Here is a 13,686-nt window from a genome sequence, read left to right on the forward strand (position 1 = left end):
TCTTTCAATTTTTTTTCACCAATGCTAATACTTTATCATTGAAAACGAGGGTATGTAGCCATATTTTCTAATTTAGCTTTTCCAATGGAGATCTGACCATCAGTAGTACCTCCATTCAATTCCCAATGACAACCACAAAATGACATACCCTCACTTTTGAATGTTTTCTGAGTAAAATAAACCAAACCCCACGAAAATCCGTCCAATAGTTTTTGCACACTCCCCGGCCAAAGTTTGTAGTTTTCATCAAAAATCACTACTGATAACAAGGGGTAGAGAATAGCCTTAACACACATAAGTATCATTTTTTAATGAAAAATCCCTCAAAAAATGTGACAGATGTAATGTGATGTGAATGTGACAGTCCAACACATTATAGAATCATGTAAAGTTACACATGTGCACTGCTGATTTCATGCCGGTGCACCGCAGCCAATAATTTGAATTTTAACACACCGATATTTTATGGGCATGAAACGGCGAGGAGAATGGTCTTTAAAAATGATCTTGGAGCTCTTAAAACCCCAAAATTTGGTACTAATGTCAAATTCTTTAAAAAATTTCAGTTCTCTTCAATTGAAGTCCCTTTTCATGCTTTTAGATTTTGGGTCAAATAGTGATCAAAGTTGAAAGTGGGGCCCTCAAAATTCAAAAACCTTTATTACCCAATTTTCTCTTTTTTACAGACAAAAGCAAAACTATGGGTTTGTTAGGATAAATATTTCATCTGAATCATCATACGCCATTGTTCATGCCGCCATCAATTTAGAACTGGTGTGAAATTCGGCACACACCATTAAGACACTTAAGTGTTAAGACGCTGCTGCGCTGATGAAAATTGACCTCACGCCGCCCCCGCCATGTCATGCAATTTCCTAACAGCACACATGTCTATGTAAAGTAGAGCCCATGCTGCTGCTGCCACCACCAATTTTTCTAACATTTTTTAAGCCGCCACTGCCGTTTCAAAAATTACTTTTCCTGCGCCACAACAAAATATGGTATGGCATTGTGATATCCAGAGGGGGTGCGTAGAGGTTGCACCATTAATTTCTCATGTTGAGCATTTTGCCTACTTTTTTATTTTAAGGGGCAAACATTTTTTTTAAAATTTGTAATTTCCACATTTATCAATTCTTTATTTTTTTTTATTTTTTTTTTTTAAATTAAAAACAGGTGGAATCATTTTGACTCCTCACTGACAATTGTGTGTCCATGTCCAACTGGCTTGTGCACAGCAATTTGCCTATCCTTTTAATTTAACTTAGTTAAGGGGCAAAAAATTTTGAGCTTCTGGCCTGTACAAAATTTTAAAAAAAAGTAGGCAACCTTCTCCGCACGGCAAATGAACCGCAGAGCATACACGCATGTATACCAGGAGTTGTTACTACCCTATCACTCGTTCCTGCGGAGCGATTGCAGGAAGAAACCGGTTTGTGACAATTGTCACCATGTTGGGGTCGGTGGGTTAAATATGTACATACAAGTACATGAAGAAGATGAAGAAGAAATGTGTGTAAAGTCGTTCTTGTTCCTAATTAGTGCAGGGATTTATGATTTGTTATAATACAACTTATGTTTTGCTTAGTTAAATTTTGATATATTTTTGTTGGACTTGTTATATGTATTTTTGTGAATTTTGCCATAGGCTATGCACTTTTGTTGTAATACTTTTGTTATTTGTTAATTTAATTTCTGTTGTTGGATTGTTGACGTTAAAGGCCAAGAAGCCGGACGTCATAAAATAAAACTTTTTGATGATTGTTAAACTTCCACGCGACTTGCGAGTCACTAAAAAAAAAAAACAAAGATTGGAATTTGAAAATACTGCAGAATGGGAAAAAATTGGTGAAAAATTTCACTCTCAAGAAAAACCACGAAAAAGTATCTTGACTGACAGAGAATTTTCTAACTGGACAGAGAAAAATAGAAAGAGCATCCGAAAATACGTTACCTACTCGTAGTAGGTACCTACATTTTAGTAGACGCTTACTATAAGCTCAGTTTCATTTTTTGATTTTTAAAAAAATTCAAAGGTCAATTTTCCATTTAAAAAGAAAAGAAAAGAAAAACTGATCAAACTGAGATGGAAAGCGGAAATTCATTCGATTTATCCCACTTGTGACCTATTTAGTCAATTGAGTCGTTCTGGAGCCTCCAAAAATGTCTTAGATTTCCAAGTTTTGTAGAAATTGCCTCAAAATGGGTTAAAATGAAATTTTGAATAAGCAGTCCACCGCAAAGTAAAGGTTTCCTTTGCAGAACTACATATCAAGACGAAATAAATCAAATTATCATGTGATTATTTAAAGTAAAAGATGTGCGAAGGTTACTTGCCTCTCTTATTTCGATTTCGTGAGCTGCCTTATCACACTGATGCACATCATATTTCCAGACTTCATCTAATCTCACTTCCAGCAAAATAAATCTATCATTTGACTAAAACTTGAAAGCATGCCTACCTCGCACGTGTACGAACGATAAACTCATACACGACGACACACCATCAATATTTCATCCACCAACCATTCCAGCAGTTCAATTTAACTCATCGAATATCCCTCTTTAATAAACCATCAAGGTAGTAAAAAAAAAAAAAAAAAACCTAAACGAATATTATACGACGACGCAAAGACGAGAAAAAAATTTGATAGTCAGTACGCGATGGCTTTCCGGGCTTTAGGCCCGCATATTCATACTTGGAAAACCAAAGGAGAAGCAAAGAGGTGAGACGAATCACCACACAGAAAGCCTAACTGACGTAAATATATTTGACATTCATGAACTTTTTATATTCATTTCATTATATAAACTGGATGATTTTTTTTTCAAACCGCTCTGCCCAACGTGGCGTTTCGTGAAGAGGAAAATAGATCGTAAAGTTGATACAGCCTTCGTCATTTTTAGGACTAAAAGGGTGGTCTTAAATGTGGCGCCTATACTGACATACACAACTTCGCATAAACTTTTTTTTTTAAAAAAAAAGCACAACAGCACCGTTTTAAATTAGGGATAGAGAGAAGAAGAAAAAAACGCGGAAATGGGGTATTTTGATTGGGGGTGAAAATCGAGGCGGCCTTTTGTATATCTAAAAGCAATGTTAACTTCTTTTTTACGAGCTTATTTTTACTAAAAGATATAAAAAGAGAGAAAAACAACAACGTCAATCTGTATTGCAATGTGGTCCACTGATCAGTGAGCTTGTTTTATTATCCTCATTTTGTGAGAAGAACATCGAGTACGACGAGTGTACCAGTCGAGTACCTACTCTGTCCGGACTCCGGATAAAACGGATGACCGTTAAATCAAGTACCGTGAGATGAGGAACATTTAAATGTTAGTCAATGTATAGTCAATGACCAGTACAAAGCAGAATTTTTTATAGCTTTGAATGAGCTTTTTCCTCTTGTATGTACTACGATCGTCATCTTTCGTCTTGTTGCTCATAAACTTTCTTCGACAGTTCGACTCGACACGGATTGTTTACAGAATTGAGTGAGCAACTTGTTGGCTGATGAAACTGTCTTTTTTTTTCAATTGAATGAAATGACCTACCATATTCGATAATATTCAAACAAAAGAAAAATCCTGATGTTTTATTCAAACCACAGTAAAGATAGGTAGGTAAAAGTACAGTATGCACACAAGAAAAAATTTTCGTTTGCTATTTAAGTTCGAAAAATTTTGCTGAATGTTTTTCATTCATAGGTAAATTTGACACCAAGCAGATAGGCAGGCAGGCACCCCAATGACAGTACCTGGGTTTACGAATATTCTCACGCAGACAATTTTTACCAAAATCGTGCTCTACAGCATAGAAATGTATTCCACACACAATGAAGTAGCAATTACTCGTCATTGTACCTATAGGTACGAATATCGTAACCCTCCACGGTATTCTTTCTTAGCATTTCTTGTTGAAAACTAATCCCCGATGAGTAAATTTCGTTGCAAAATCTTAATAATGCCGCATAATTAATTCGAGAAAGGTAGAGCAGAATTCTATTCAAGTGGAAAAAACTAAACGGTGCGGCGAGGCAGGCGGGTGTCGCGGTTATTTACCGAATTCTTATACTCTTATAGCATATGAAAAGCTCTAAACAAATACAAAACGATGCGCTGTACTTGGGCGAGGGCGGAAATCTGCGGTGCTCGCGTATTGTTTATTTTACGATCTAAAGATTGGTAGCTTTCATTAAAAGCTAACTACAAGTATAAGAAAAAGCTTCACGTCGTCGTTGAAGAAAACGGCGTCTGTTTTACTCACAGAATAGGTACGTTTTGAAAAAGGGGGAAGGTGATGCAGGGAGCCGATGAGCGAAGTAAAATGTACAATAAACGAACGTAATGACAACGCAGAGTGATATAAAATATTAAAAAACGAAACAGCTTAATCTTCGGTATTCTTGGAGGAGTATTATTATTGAAAATAGTTTTTTCTTTCGGATCTCTACCGGCGATGTACATACAGAATTATATCTTCTTTCTCATCACAATCATCAGAACTCAATTTTGAATACATTTTAGGGGCGAAAGTAATCACTCGATAATAACGACGCTATCAATTCTATACCTACAAGTCAAGCTGGATCAAAAAATGGTCTCGAATGAAGCATCTTTCGTCTTAAATAACGAGGTATTCCAGGTACCTATCTAATCAAAAATTTCAGAGGAGTGAGCGATAAGCCTACCTAACTCAAAGTTTTCAATTTTACTCGTTGGACGTCAATCTGTGTGTGATTCAATAAGTATTTCAAACCTGATTTTAAGATCATATTTTTCAAGAAAATTGCAACCTTCCCCCCCTCCCCCTTCACCACAAAAACGTCAAAATTGCGGTAAAAATTCAAATTAGGTTATACATTTACAGGCTTCCCGCTTCATTGATATTAATTCGTGAAAAGTCACCAATCTTTTTTCAAAATTGAACAATTTTTGAATATTGGTTATGGGGGGGGGGAGGTTGAAAAACCTGTGGTTTATTCCTCGATTACAACTCCTTCAGATTTAACAATTTGAGAAATGTTCAAAAAACTACAAATTTAGTTAGGGCGTCAAAGATGTCCTTTCAGTAACTAAGCAGTAAGGAGTATCGCAGTTAACTCGAGTAGGTACGTTGTGTAGGTACCTACATTTCCCATCAAATGATGCAAATTAGAAACCATTTCGACCAAAATTGCCCGTCACTCGAATAATTGTAGCTACCCCGAAATCAAAAAAATAGGTGGCATCAATTCAAATCCAAAATCCCACAAGTCAATTGACATATGAGAAACACAAATAGGTACCTACGTAATTTATGTAGGTACATCCATACAGGGTGCCCAGAAATATCGAGCACCCCTAAGAAAGTTTTCTACTAAAATACTTTGGTTGGTCACAGTGAATGATAATAATAATAGCACGTGATTGGTTGTTGGACTGGAGAGATAACATCCCACCAATCATATGCATCTATTTCACGTTGCCAACCTATTTTTAATGAAAAACTTTCTTAGGTGTGCTCGATATTTCTGGGCACCCTGTAGTAACTGATACCTCACCACTTCACCAGATAGCAGCACATGTCACGTTTTGGTTCAAAGTCTCAATAATATGCCTGAATAGATCAATGAATGAAAAATCTTTCTTCAAATTTTCAAACTTCTTTTGAGCATTTTCAACAAAATTTTCAGCACACTTTTTGAGAATGTACGCCATTTATGAAAAAGTTTGAACTAACAAACTAGGAGTCTTATAATGGAATTTTTTCAAAATTCTATAAAGGGAGACAATGAATTGGAAAATTCAATTACAGAAAAAATGTCGAATTCTGATACTTATATTTTCCCAAAACGCATTCAGTAAAGAGCAGAACGAAAAAAAATCACGATTTTTTCTAAAACACCGTCTGTTTAAGGGCCCACGTCTCTCTTTCAGAGCTAAATTTTTTTCTGAACAATTTTCAACTCAAAATGAAAAATCCCGCTAAATTTGGTTAAAATGCTACAAACCATATTTTTTTGCAATCCGCTCTATCGTATAATTATTCCATATTAACAAGCTTGTTGTAGCTAAATAAAAAAAGAAGCCAAAATTGAACCCATAAACTTGAACAAAATAGTGTTCATCATAAACGAAATATTACAACGTTTGTCAGTAAGCACTGGAAGAAAATTCGAGGCACGTTCTTCCAAAAATTTGCTGCTATACAGTGTTGCATGGAAGTTGCCTTAAGGTGTAATAAATTGCTGAAAAAGTGCTTCCAAGTAGAATCAATTCAACGTTAATTTTTCTCCATTTGCCAACAACTGATGAACTATAAGTAGGTATACATTAGGTACTTACTTTGAAAACAAAAGCATGATTTCGATTTAAAATCGAGATAAGTAGTGGGGGGGGGACAAATAAGGTTATATGCGAACCTTAATTCCGTACCTACTTAAATACGAGTAAGATAGGTAGAAAATAAACCAACTTATCGAAATAGTTGTCAAACAAAATATACCTACTAGAAGAACCACGATGCCTTGTCTTCGATGGAAATTTTCGGTTCACATATTGCAGATCTTGTTCCAAAAAAAAAAGAAAGGATGAACCAAATCACACGAACATTAATAATTTATACGAACCAATATCACGAACCATAGTACTAGAAATTTGGATTTTCAAAACAATATTTCAACATTTCACGCAAAAAATGGATAAAAAATACGATGCATAATTCGTTAATATGTACATATTATACCGTAGGTATACGTCGCGCCATAATCATATTTGGTGGGGGGAGGAGGGTACAACATTAAAATTTGTGGAAAAATGTTGGAAAGATGTTCAATTGACATTATTGACGCAGACCTCTACGTTCAAGTACATATGTAGCCTAATACTTAAGCCTAATAATCAGTTGAATAAAAATAATTATATTATAAAAAACTCACCAGACAGCAACAATGTCATCAGGTCATCACGTTGATAGTTCATCCGTCACCTGGAAATCCATCAGCTTGCCGCATTCGCGAATTGAACGTCAGAAAATCGCGAGCGAACTCTCAGTAGGTAGGTACCTTAAAATATTTTCAAAAAGCCAAAACGTACACGAAACACGATTACATTAGTTTCAGTAATTTTTCAAGCAAAACTGACTCGAAATTGCAGACAAAAACATTTTTTTTGAAACCACATTATGTTTAATTCGGATTGTAGGTACCTAGGTCAAGTTTCAGATCACTGGTTTGATACCATTCAAGGCAAAGATCATCATCGAACAATTGATCCAGAATTCACGATTTAAAAATGTCAAAAAAAGTGTCACACACGAGGTATCAAAGGTGCCACCGACGATATGGCACAACTTCACTCAACGTCTTCAACTACCTAATTAATACATTCAGCCATCGACAATCGAAGTAACATAGCCTATTCCTAGCTATCAAATATCTTGTAAGCAAAGATGCTTCTGAAACATCATCTAAATGTTCTACAAGATCTCAGTATTATTATTTCCAGTCATTTTCATGTATCAAAAGTCGAACCAAGGATGAACACACAAAAGAACTTCTTGTCCTCATCTAATGAGTAATTGAAAAAACATCAAATGCATATTTTGAGTTGAAGACCGAAAATGTGACATTAGGTACACGAAACTTCTCTCACCCTTCGAACACGCAGAAAGTCGAGCTCGAAAAAGCGTTTTTTCGAACTGACGAGGGAAGGCACAGAAATGAGAGTCGCCGATCAGAACGAAACTTTGCCCACGTGTTGTGCATGAAAGAGCAACAACTTGCAGCTGGTATTTAGTTTTTCTGCGATGAGCCTAATCTGGAAATTGAAGGGGCAAGAGGAACGATATGTATGGATTTTCGAGAATGCAATTCCAATATTTTATAATCATGGATTTTGGCATAAGTAATTTTTTGAGATGAACAAAAAAGGTTCTCTGACAAAATTGCCTGTTTTTCAAATTTTTTAAAAGTCGAACTTTTGTCAATTTTGAAGGTAAATTTTTGTGTAAATTTTCAAGACGAGCAAAAAATGTCATTTCGTGAAATTGTCCAACTTTGGAATTGAAGGAGCCAGAAAAACAATAATTTACAGAAATTTTGAGACATCTTTGAAAATTCATTTGCTCGTATTGCCTTCATGTTTTAGAGACAGGCAATTTTATCAGAACACCTTTTTTGTTGTCTCAAAAAATTGTGCCAGAATCCATGGGCAAAAATTGGAATTGGATTTTCGAAAATTCATACACTCCTGCCCCTTCAATTTCCACATTAGGCTCATCGCAGAAAAACTAAATCTCAGCTGCAAGACTCCATATTACAACAAGTAGGCAAAGATAGATGTATCACCAGTTAATAAGAACAGAATAGAATCATCGAAGATAAAACTCGTTGAACAACAGAAGAAAGAATTCATTCATCATTAAGGAGTAAGGATCGACGTAGACATTTTACGTGTTTTCATTTCAACACACGACAAAAACTCGCCGAATTTTCAGCATATCTCAGCGTATAGTGAAACCCGAAAATACAAAAAGAAGGGGAGAAAATGTGGGTGGAGAAAATGTGGGTGGTGTCTATGCGGCCGCTGCATGACGGAGTTTAGAAAAATGCAATTTCTAAATTAATGATGTTTCGTTTGATTGTTGTATTTGCAGCATGAAATAAAGTATAGTCGAGAAGAATGAAATTATCTCGGCGGATAAAATCTTGGTAAATTAAATCGACAACGAATACAAAAGTACCAAGGAAAGAAGACGCTCGCAGGGTGTAAAACCAACCAAGTCAAGTTACTCGGTACTACAAAGTCTTCAAGCCAGACTGCATGAAATGAAGAGGGTAGCGGTAGACAGGGCAAATAAACATTAATTTTTCTCCCGATGCCAACTTGACGGATGGCTAATTACTGCAAAAGCTCGACGAAAATAAAAACTTACGAGGAGTGTGTCGCGGTCGTGGCGCTGCAAGGCTTGTTTGATATAGACGACGACAATACGTGGTATACGAGTATTTTTCTTTCGAGGTTATCGGCCTAATGTTTTTTCGCCTACTTTATTTTGACTAAGGAGGTTTTATGAAGCGAGAGATCGAATTGGTCGTGTCGATCTAGAGCGCCTATATCGCCTACGTAGATTGCGAACAATGAGAATCTGCCAACAATTATTTACAATCGAATGGATCGGCTCGAGTTACGAATCATACGCATCGATTGTTTCCGCCTTTGGCCATATTATAGCTAAATTCAAGTGCAAATGACAAGTATTCAAGTCGCTTGTCGCGATTTGTTCGACCGCTGTAACCGATGAACGTTAGCTGCGCAGCTGCGTACACGTGTTTATACGCAATACACCTTCGAGCTATTTGCTGGACACGTTGTGGACAGTTTGTTCTATTGGCTATGAGATCGACGTAATTGGCATACGAGTATACGAGGGTAAAAAGCACTCAAGGGCCAAGGGCATGTCGATTGATTTCAGAGCACAATAGTATAATAATTTCAGCACCAAAAAATATCAATTTTTTAAGTATAGGAGGGGTCCGGAGAGGGAATTGGAAGATGGTATGGTAACAGCCGGATTCCTAGTAACATAGACAGCCCATTCTCAGCACAAGTGTACACGTTTGCCTATCCTAGGATTTGAAGGGACTGAGTTACGCTTTTGAGAATTTTCTGATTACAATTTTGCGAGGCAATTTTCGACTTTGCATCATTCAAAAACCACGATAACTGAAAGTTGCGTTTCGCGATGCTGAATAGCTAATGATATATTGTGTAGCATTTTTCCATGTGGTCGATCATTATGCTAGCTCATAAGGAAGAACTATGCAAGACGAATAATTTTGAGAAAAGAAATGAGTTCAAAAGTGCCTTATTTGTGCCATTTTTCTTGAAAATTTGCACAATCTCCACTCGTTGATCTTGAATAGTTGAGGGGGGTTGAATTCTGGGAAATAATTCCTATAAAGTCAGAAAAAAAATTTCCCACTCAAAACTGAACCAAAATAAATTTTCCACTTACTTTAGGCATGTCAGGCAAATTTTGCCCAATTTTCAAGAAAAATACAATTTTTTGAATTTTTATAGGAGTGATTTTCTAAAATTTCAACCTTTGTAAACTTTTCAACTCATGAAGATACAGGAATGATGATTGCAAATGTGCCATCAGAAAAGGCAAATATGTAAATAGGACATGAAATTCCTTGAGATATGCATACAACCTCCCCCTCCCCATTTTTATAAAAATTAGGATTTCGACAACATCATCAATATTATTTTCGTAAGTACCTAGTACCATACCTATTAAATATATTTTTGAAAATCATCAACGAGAATAAAATCAACTGAAAATAGCTCACTAAATACCAATCATGAAACGAAAGCAATTGAAGGGCTAATTGTGAAAGTCGCCTTAGTCAGCAGTGATTTTTGTACAAATCAATGAAAACGTTGTTGTCCTGCTTCAGTGATAATGTAAAAACTTCATGGTCAAGTATTAAAAAAACATCTTCAACTATTCCAGAATGCATTACAATACTCATTTTTCCCTTTAAAATTGATGAAATATGAAAAAAAAATGTTCAAAGTTGTGTGAACAAAAAAATGACTAAGGCGAATTTCACAATGAGCCCTTCAATTTTCGCCGGCGAGTTGGCATATAATCAGTGGCGGATCTAAGGGGGGTGGGCCCAGTACGCAAACACATCAAAAGGGCCCATTTGAGAATAAGCCCCCCCCCCAACCGCTACTCTTAATATTTATATCGTGTTTCCTGTCTTGTCTCTCTTGCTCATTTTTTTGTCATTCTGAAGTTTTTATTACCAATTTTTTTTCATCAAGTTGAAGGTTCAAGTGAGGGGTCCATCATTTACCTTAGGGGCCCACAGCCCACAGCCAGGGGCCCAGTACGCATTTGCGTATTTGAGTACATGTTAGGTCCGCCACTGCATATAATATAAATACTTACTTAATAGAAAAAATATCTATCCATTAATCCTGAAAAACCAAGCATACAAAATTTTTTGAAGCGAAAAATACGAGCTCATTCGAAGAATGCAACACTAAATGCATGTGTAAATACATAGCAAATGACTTGGCCAAATATACCCTCCAACTTCCTCTCGCTCATCTTTGCCTCTTCAAAAAATATTCCGAAATCTATCACATCATGAAATTCTATCCCTGGAAGTTTGATAAATATTTTGGTCTTTATTAATTTCGACTTACAAATAAATTATTGTTTTTGATTTAGGTACATATTATCATCATCCAATTTCTGACTCCTTTGAATTTCAATTGAAAATTGTTTTGTGGGAGCAAAACTCAAAACTGGCAGCTAAAATTTTAATGGTGAGGTAGGTACTTGGGCCAAGAGCTGCCATTAATAAGACCATTTCCCATTCAAATCCCCCCGGGGACACTTCATGTGGTTCCCTAATTCGGCACGTAGGCTAAAATACAACAAAACTTAAACCTAGCGCTATCTGTGTGCTCACGTTTGAGACACATGAACTATTCCCACTAGATGTGTTCTTTTTACACAGATTTTGATTTTTGACATTTTTAAAATTTCTTTTTTTTGCCACTTTTTAGATTCCATTCATTAACTTTCAAAACCTTAAAAGCCTTATTTTTTAAAGTAAAATCCAAAATCCATTTTCAAAAGCTACCGATTTTAAAATTCTAAATCTGCCAAAAATCCGTGTAAAAAGAACACATCTATTCGGACGAATATCGAAGTACTTACCCAGTGGCGGACTGGGTCGGTTTGGAGCCCCTAGGGGATACATCGAATGGGGCCCTCGAAATTTCATCCTCTACCCCTTAAGAACCTTGCAATTTATTTTTGTTTTTGTCAATATAATCAATTTCGCAAAAATTAGTCCACCTGAAAGGAACAAAATCAGAGGTGTTTTTTGGAATGGAATGGAAGGGAAGGGAAGGGAAGGGAAGGGAAGGGAAGGGGGCTAAAAATTGATCATGGGAAAAATTGCGAGTTTTTAAAGTGAAATAAAAGATGAAATGACAATTTTGCCAATTTGATATCATTTGCACTAAGGCTTATAAAAGTTATAAAAATTGTTATTTTCCGTTTTGAATTTATGGAAGTTTCAAAAATGGATTCTTTTTTTGGTTCAGAAAAGAGATAGAAATAATTGATCCGATCAAAGGGAGAGCAAAAATGTTTAAAAATTCGTATTTAAGGATGTAAAACATTTTTAAAAAAACAATGTTTTTTAAAAATTTGTTCACTTTTTCAACTCAAAATTTTAGAATTTGAATAACAGGTCTTACAAAATTTCAATTCTGAAAAGGAAAAACAAACAGGCCCGGCCGAGCGGGGTGAAAACAAAATCTGGTTTCGAGATGTAGAAAAACAATGTTTTCAGTTGAAAAGTGTGTTTTTTTGGTTTGAACATTTTTTAAAATTTGAATACCCAATAGATTTTTATACAAAAGTTCGATCTCAATGTGAAAAAAAGACGGAGGGCCAAGCGAAGTGAGGGCAAAAAATTTCAAAAATTCGTATTTTGAGAGGTAAAAAACAATGTTTTTTGTGATGAGTTTATTTTTTGACAACACAACTTTACATAGAATTAGAATGTAGGTATACATGCCTATCTACCTAATTAAAAAATTTCGATTTTAAAACAAAAGCAAAGCAAACTGGCCTGAGCAAAGCGAAGGCAAAAGCTTTCAAAAATTTTTGCATAGAGGAAGTGAAAATAGGTATCGTATTTTTTTAGTGTAAAAATGGCCCCAGGGTCCCCTTGGTGTCGTAACTTTTGATCCCCGATACTGATATACACTTATCGACTGATTATTACTTAATTTACTATACTTATCGTGATATTAGCTAGGTATTCAATTAGGCATTTTCTTTTCCTGACAAATGTCAAGTTTTGTTTTTCTAGTAGAACGTTAACTACCTACCTAATACAGGTGCCAGATGATTTGAAATTTTATTATTACCGACGTGTTTTTTAAAAATAAATTCTACGATTTCTTTTTAAACGGAAATGGATTCCAATCTCAAGCTAAGAAAGCGATAGTAATTACCTAAGGCCCTCTAAAAAAACACGTCGTAAAAACTTCTCTCGTCAGAGATCCATTGCTCCGGTACTTTTTTCCAATACGCTAAATTCGGATGGGTATTTCGATTAATTAGTCTGGTATATATTAAAACAAAATTCGCTCGTAACAGGCACGACTAGACATGGGGTCTACGAGTGCGATGAGGCAAGGGTGAAGAAAATAAAAAGGGTTTATTGCACCCTTTTGATAGCAAATATTATGGATAAATGTCGCTACGTTGACGGTTTATACTTATTATCTAAAGCAGTAACCATAAACTAATCCCTTTGTATTTTCGTTACACTTCCTACTGAGTACTGCTGCCTCTCGCGAAAGTTATACTCGAATACTCGTAGACACGAGATAAAGTTAAAAAGGAGAGAGAAAAAAAAGATCGTAATTATACAGCTTTCGGATTTAAGTAAATGAAATTTTTTAATTCTTACGATCGTTTTTTTCTTTTCTTTTTTTTCCTTTACGTTTAACGAACAATCTGAATTTTAATTTTTTTTTTTCTTCTACTCGTATATTACGTAAGAAAACGTACGCCTCGGTCGTAAAATAAAATTCACTCCTATAAAAATTCGTAAGCTTCTTGAAGTTTGTTTTTATTTTTTTAAAACGTTCAACAAC

Source organism: Planococcus citri, chromosome 3 (genome assembly GCF_950023065.1).
Source record: "Planococcus citri chromosome 3, ihPlaCitr1.1, whole genome shotgun sequence".
In the NCBI taxonomy this organism is placed as follows: domain Eukaryota; kingdom Metazoa; phylum Arthropoda; class Insecta; order Hemiptera; family Pseudococcidae; genus Planococcus; species Planococcus citri.